The sequence below is a fragment of the Parasteatoda tepidariorum genome, chromosome 4 (genome assembly GCF_043381705.1).
Source record: "Parasteatoda tepidariorum isolate YZ-2023 chromosome 4, CAS_Ptep_4.0, whole genome shotgun sequence".
Lineage (NCBI taxonomy): Eukaryota > Metazoa > Arthropoda > Arachnida > Araneae > Theridiidae > Parasteatoda > Parasteatoda tepidariorum.
The window spans coordinates 67,291,581-67,298,927 of record NC_092207.1 but is presented as its reverse complement, the minus strand read 5'-3'; the positions used below and the strand labels follow the sequence as shown (position 1 = coordinate 67,298,927).

Genomic DNA, 7,347 nt, shown 5'->3' with positions numbered 1-7,347 from the left:
TATAAGTAAATATAAAGAAAAAAAAAACAGTATAAAACATAAGACTATAAAGCGAGTAGCGAAATCAGATGTACTTACATGGATGGAAAATTTTTCAAGAATGATTTAAAAATATTTTCGCAACAAGATTGCCAAATTACAAATTATGAAAACAAAAGCGCAAATTGAGTGTTACTAGAGGGTTTTAAAGTGCCGTTCTTACTGCACTGCTGAAGTGATTTGTTATTCTGTGTATTGATTTGTTAGCTACAAGGATGAACCCGAAATGGATGTGCGCAAGGTAATATTATGCTGGATAATTTAAAAAAGTTGACCATAAATAGTTTTAGAAAATAGATGTTTTATTTAAGAAAAAATATAAAATGGAAAAGAGAAACATAAATTGCCTGCTTTGCAAATAATTTTAGCCACGGATTTGCCCGAAATGGATTTGCACATGGAAAAATTTTATAAATTATCAAAGAAAAAGAAATTTAATAGATAATTTTAACACGGATTTGCCCGAAATGGATTTGCACATGGAAAAATTAACAAAGGAAGAAAATTTTAGTTGATAATTTTAGCCACGGATTTGCCCGAAATGGATTTGCACATGGAAAAATTTTATAAATTAACAAAGAAAAAGAAATTTAATAGATAATTTTAACACGGATTTGCCCGAAATGGATTTGCACATGGAAAAATTGTATAAATTAATAAATAAATTTTTAGTAAATAATTTTACCCATAGATTTGCCCGAAATGGATTTGCACATGAAAAAATTGTATAAATTAATAAAGAAATTTTTAGTAGATAATTTTTGAGAGCTCCTCACACTGTATTCATATATTTTGCTTTGGTTATATTGATACAATATCAGAAAGCACTCTTTTTTGCGGATATAATCGTGTGGGCTGATGAAAAGATTATATCTTTTCATTCCCGGTTTTTTTAAATAAAATTTCATCTTTTTTTTCTTCTTAAACTGTTTGTTACTTTTTTGCTTATTATTTCCCCCCTTTTCCTTATGTCTATAATTTTTCTTTGTTTTATCTTCATTTTGAACTTATCTAATGAGTTCTGTTTACTTGCAGCTTATGCGCAATAAATGAAACTTATTGTTTTTCTTAACGTTCATCGTGTTTTCTTGTATTTATATACATATATATATATATATATTAACTCTTGAAATATTTAAGAAGAAACGACAGTGATTATATAGTCTAATATTTGTCTCATATAATTTTTTTTTTACTTCGGCAACTGTAGTCATATTGATAATCTAAATATGAAATTTAAATACACATATGATTTTTTTGCTATAATATGTTTCAATACTAGCAGAAATTTGCGAGCCAATTAAATTAGAACTTCCAGACTATCCAAATAGAGCAGCACCTTTTGTATCTCTGGGCATATCGCATGTTTGAAATAACAGTCATATATTTGAGCCAACTTTATATCAGCCAACTTTTTTATTTATTACTAAATTAAGAAAATGCATATTGTAACTTAAATACGTAAAGATTAGAAATTTTGTCCGTTTAATTTGTCTTAAAGTTTCTTACTTACGAAATTTTCCATTTTATGAGCAAAATAAATGTTATGACTTGTTTCATTCTAAAAAATTTGATCCTAAATATAAAATAATACTGAAAAAACTTAAAAATTTAACAGCAAATATGCTGAAATACACTCACGGAAAACAGAAAAAGTCTTCAAAACCATCCGTGGAATCGTCTTCAAATTAAAATATGTCATTTAAAGTCCCAACATCAAGTGCAAAGTTTTCTATAGTTTTATCTTTAAAGCAACTTTTTCAAATTCAAATTTTTTATTTTTGTGCGCAATATTTCTCGACTTATTCTAATAAAAATATTATTATTAAACTTGGTAGGTTTGAGTATAACATGTTGCCTAAATTCATACCAGTATATAAGTATAAGTAAATATTTTATAATTTTCAGTCGAAATAAAAAAAATTTATTTATAAAATTCAAGGAATCAAAGATTTTTAAAATTTAAAATATATATATATTTTTATGTTTCAAATTTATTTGAAATTTGAGTATATAGTTCTATACAGTGCATATTTGACTACCTATAAAACGTTGTTTCAAGTCATTAGCGTGGTTTATGACCATTACCGCTTGTGCAAGATGTCATAAAATCTTTTTCTTCGTCAAATTTTAATTCTACTTGTAGTTAAATTATAAACGCTTCTTGCTTTGCTTAAAAAAATATTTACTTTAATTATTGCGTGCATTTGTAAGAGACCCTGGTGAAAACAATCCATAACTCTAAGTTTAAGTTCAGATAAGTTACTTAAAGTTAAAAAAGAGTGATCAGTACGTAAAAAAATAAACTGACCATCCCAAATTGACTCCCATCGAATTTAAAAATACATCTTTTTTAAGATCTGATTTGAAAGTTATTCAGAGTGGTCCGTTATTTTCGATTTTGCACACTACACATTAATGCTTTCTCGATGAAATAAAAAATATCTAGATTCCTTAAATCAATGTAAAAGGAACAAACATGAATGAATACGTAATTTCTTACAGCATTCATTATAACAAGAATAATGCATGTTAATACTTAGTTCTTCCAAAACCATGCTTCGAATTTAATATGATTACTTTTTTTAGGATTAGAGGAAAAAGTATGAAAATTGATTTTGAAATTGAATGAAGTTTTTAGAAATGCTATTAAGCAAAATTGTAACTATATTAAAAGTTTTTTCTAAAAAAATTTACAGAGTTTTATTCGGTTACAGGTCAGAGACACTAACTGTTTTAAATAAAGAAAAATTATATATATATATTGAACTAAAATATGCATTCTATGTTACCGATCACGTTCATTACTCTAAGTTAATAATAAAAAATATCGTATTAATACATTAAATTAAAAAATAGAATGTAACATTTACTGTAAAAAAAGATTACTATACAACAGAATATATCTCGTTGTAATATCAATTTTAGGAACGCAAATATAAGTTAAAAGATCGATCATATATAATGTAAATAATAAATAATATCAATCTTAAGCACGCTATCTAAGTAAAAAGTAATATCATACATACTATAAATAATAAGCAATATCATATTTAAGCACGCTATGTAACTATGCATAGTTATGCAAAATAAAGTAAAAGACTTAGTTGAAAAAGTGTTTTATAAAACTTCGTTAAACTTTAAAACAAAACAATCTATGCTTAAAATACCGAATCTCTTAAAACCACAATATTTTAGTTATGAAAATATTTTGTTTTAATTTTAAAAATAAAATGCTGAAAATAATCCACATTACAATCTCTGCTAATCTAATATTTTCCAATATTATCAAGAAATAAATAAGTAAATATATTTCTTCGGTAAGCTAAAACTAATTATTTTTATTAAATTCACAATCAATATTTAGTTTTTTATCAATTTATATGTTTTGATTAATCAAAATCTAACATAAATATTTTTATTAAGTGTGCAATTTTCACTCAAGTTAAGGTTTCATACATTGAATTTTTAAAATCAGGATAGAAATAAAAAAGATTAAGAATTGAAAATAAGATAATCACAAACCAACAAATAGTTCTTCGATGCTTTCTCAGAAAAAAAACAGTCGAAGAACTATTTTGTCACATTCCAAAGTTATTAAAGTTACATCTGGTGTTTTAATTTTTATAAGACTTTAACCCAAGAACTTGAACAATTACCTATTTTCCAATCAAGAGAAATGTAAAGTAAATTTTAAAAAATATGAATTATCAAAATTTTGGTCAAGTTGCACAAAAAATATTTTTGTTTATTAAGAAACAAGACTAAACTAAGCTGCTAAATATATTTCTTGACCTGTCAAAATAATTATCTCAAATAATCAATTAAGCAAAAGTTTTTTTAATTAACTTTTACTAATTAACTTTAACTATTTTACAAATTATAAAATTCTATAAAAATAATGTAAAACATTTGACATTTTACAAGGTATAAAATTAATGTAAAACATTTTTTGTCGCTTTTATCTTGTTTTTCTTCTTTTGAAAAAGTGAAACAGGAAAATAACCAGTAAAAAAAAAAGGATTTTGTAAAATATTTAAAAAGATTTAGTAATTTCTCGCAAAAATTTATGATTTTAAACAATCAATTATGCAAAAGTTTTCAATTTTTAATTGACTTTTGCAGCTATTTTAACACAATATAAAATGCTAAAAAAATAATATAAACTATTTTAGAAAATGTTCCCTAATTTTGTTTTATTCTATTTTTTCTTTAAAAAAAGAAGCAGAAAAGAAATAGGAAATGGTCAGTTAAGAAAAGGATCTTGTGAACAATATGAAAAAGTTTAGTAAATAATCATAAAAAATTTATGTTCTGGAACAATCAGTTAAGAAAAAGTTTTCCATGTAACTTTTGAAACTAGTTTCACACAATACAAAATGCTAAAAAATTAATGCAATTAATTTTTAAAAATATTCCATATTTTCGATTCCATCTATTTTTCTTAAAAAAATAACTAGTCAAGACAAAAACCTTGTAAACTATTTGAAAAAGAATTAGTAATTTCTCACAAAAAATATATGATCTCGAACAATCAATTACGCAAAAGTTCTTCAATTAACTTTTGCAACTATTTTAACACAATATAAAATTCTAAAAAAGTAATGCAAACGAAATTAAAAAATATTCCATATCTTCGCTTGCATATTTTATACTTTTGAAAAAAGAGAAACGGGAAAATTACCAGCCGAGAAAAGGATCTTGCAAACTTCTGCAGAAGAATCTTAGGAGGAAACGTTCGATCCGTTAGAAGCCACAGCTGTGAAAGCTCTCCAAATGCTCTTGTCGAAGTGCCTCTTGCAAAGTGCTGACTTCGACTGCTCCGGTTGTTATAGTGTGTCGCTTCGGTTCCGGAAACCGTCTGCTAGATATTATTTTGTTTGTGAGTGTTCCCCCACACCTTCTCCCCTGCACATTTATAAGTCTACACTCTCTTCTCAGTTTCCAATCAGGAAGCAAAACAGAATTGCGCATGCTTCATCTTCTTTCCATCAAAGGCCTAGGGCTGCCTCCCACCTGTTAGTAAAGTCCTGGAAACAGGAGATGAGGCAGATAAATTTCTGCATTACTTTTTGTTTGTAAGATAATATGGTAACGGCAAAAATAGTAATAATATCAAATATTTTGTTTTACGTCAGTAGAAAGCAAAGGTGCATAGCTACAGCTAAAAAAAATAAGTTTGGATAGTAAAATATTTGCGTTATCTAATAATAAGCTTATAATGATAAAAAATAATTGTTTGCGTGTGTGTCTCTTTCTCTCTATTCTTCCTCCAAAACCATTTAATCTGAGGTTTCGAAGCTTGGACAGCGAGTATAAGGGGGAATTTTAGCTCTCGATTCAATTATTTTTATTCGAATTTCTATTAGATTGGTCAAGAAAGAGGTTTGAAAAAGAAATTTATCTCATAAATTCATTAGGCATTGTTAGAACATACTCCGTAAAATCCATCTTTACTGGAACCTTTAATGGAACAAAACATCTGATATATCATAATTTATACAGTACTAGCGACCGTAAAATAATATTTTTTTATTTCCAAAGCAGCAGGCGATATAGACATTATCCTAACGCCTCGTAAAATCAATTAATTACTCTAATTAAATAAATATTACTGTAAAAAGTACGGTAAAATGGTTTTTATGGAAAAAATTGATTTTTAGGATGTTATTCCTAAAGCACCGGTACTTTATACCGTAATTTGATAGGGAATATATTTCAGTGTACTGAGTTTAGTTTACCTTACTTCTATAAGTTGAACTTCTAAAAACGCAATTTATTTAGTGTAATAGCAGAAGTTGCCAGTAAGATTGAGAAATCCCAATAAAAAAAGTATCGAAATTATTTTAACTTTATTAACTGCAACGGCACATATCTGTCAATTTTCTGCATAATTACGTAAATTTAATATCCCGTATTATAGATTGTTTACCCATGCAATGAACGAATATTAAACTTGTGCTAAATAAAATATGTTATAAATAAATTATTATTGATAATAAATAATTTCTAGATTTTAAAAGCAATTTTTATCATTCTGCAGCTTTTTCTTTGCTTTTCATTAATTTTTATAATTTTGTAACAAGCAAATCAATGCTTCCCTATAGAGCAATACATTGTGGTAACAAAGTCATTTTAAATGCTAAGAAATTTTCTTATAGACAAATTTATTTTACAACTCTTTAAGAAATGAAATTTAAACAAGTTTCGAAGACAGTTTTTATTTCGGTTTCATATTAAAACACTGGTGTAAAGATTTTGCAAGGAATAGTAACGAATTTCAAATGAACAAAAAATACTTATTTGATGTGAAGAAGAAAAGTATTTTTAAATGTAAATTAATAATAATAATTCAATGGTTCTGAAAATGATATTTTCATTCATGTGATATAGGAGTACTTATTAATAGTAGGCGCTCTTTTTAATAATTACGATTAAGACAATAATTTTTTTGATGTTCTTCATTATTATATCTAATACACTAATTACCAGCTTCTTTTATTAGTGGTCAAATTCGTAAGAATCAACAACATTTTTTCATTCCAAGAACTATATTTATTAATAAATCTTCAAAATCTGGATAAAAGTTTTGTACTATAGTTTATACTATAGTTTTCTTGGATAGCGTCAAGACGGTACCAAAATATATTAAATACACATGGAGTAAAAGATTGTAATAAATTACAGAATTGTACGGTAATAACAATTATTTTAATGTTATTACCATGCTGTATGGTAATGGCATTCGTGTTAATAAAACCACAATACGTGGTACTTAAACCATTTATTTGGTAATTTATGTCCGTTCATAATGTAACAGTTAACCCAAAATTATCCTTTCTAAAAATATGATTCTTATTACCACCTATGTAATAATACCAAACTAAAAAGTAAATGTATCCAAGTAAATGCTTTTATGCCATGCTTTAAAGTATCATGATGAAATTACCGGCTGGTATAATGAAAGGATTGCTGTAATGGGAATTCGAACTAAGAAGCGTATATTGCATTAGTAATTTAAAATGTTAAAAATAATAACAAAAATAATTTTATTTCCTCGAACTTTTACAGTTTTCGTCTTGAAAGATGTGAAAATTCTGTATTATGTAGAAATATAGTTAATTAGTGCACAAAAAGTGTCGAATATATACACACACACGCATGTGCATATATATATATATATATGCACATGCGTGTGTGTGTATATATTCGACACTTTTTGTGCACTAATTAACTATATTTCTACATAATACAGAATTTTCACATCTTTCAAGACGAAAACTGTAAAAGTTCGAGGAAATAAAATTA

At 26.1% G+C, this 7,347-nt stretch overlaps 1 protein-coding gene across 1 annotated transcript in view; it reads right to left on the bottom strand.

Moving 5' to 3' along the window:
• LOC107441265 (G-protein coupled receptor dmsr-1-like) overlaps positions 1 to 4,936 on the bottom strand; it is a 77,064-nt gene extending 72,128 nt beyond the window's left edge. Inside the window, exon 1 of the mRNA XM_016054464.3 lies at positions 4,724 to 4,936. The gene's annotated coding sequence lies outside the window, so the exon portion shown is untranslated. The remainder of the gene's footprint in view (positions 1 to 4,723) is intronic.
• Positions 4,937 to 7,347: the final 2,411 nt, after the last annotated feature.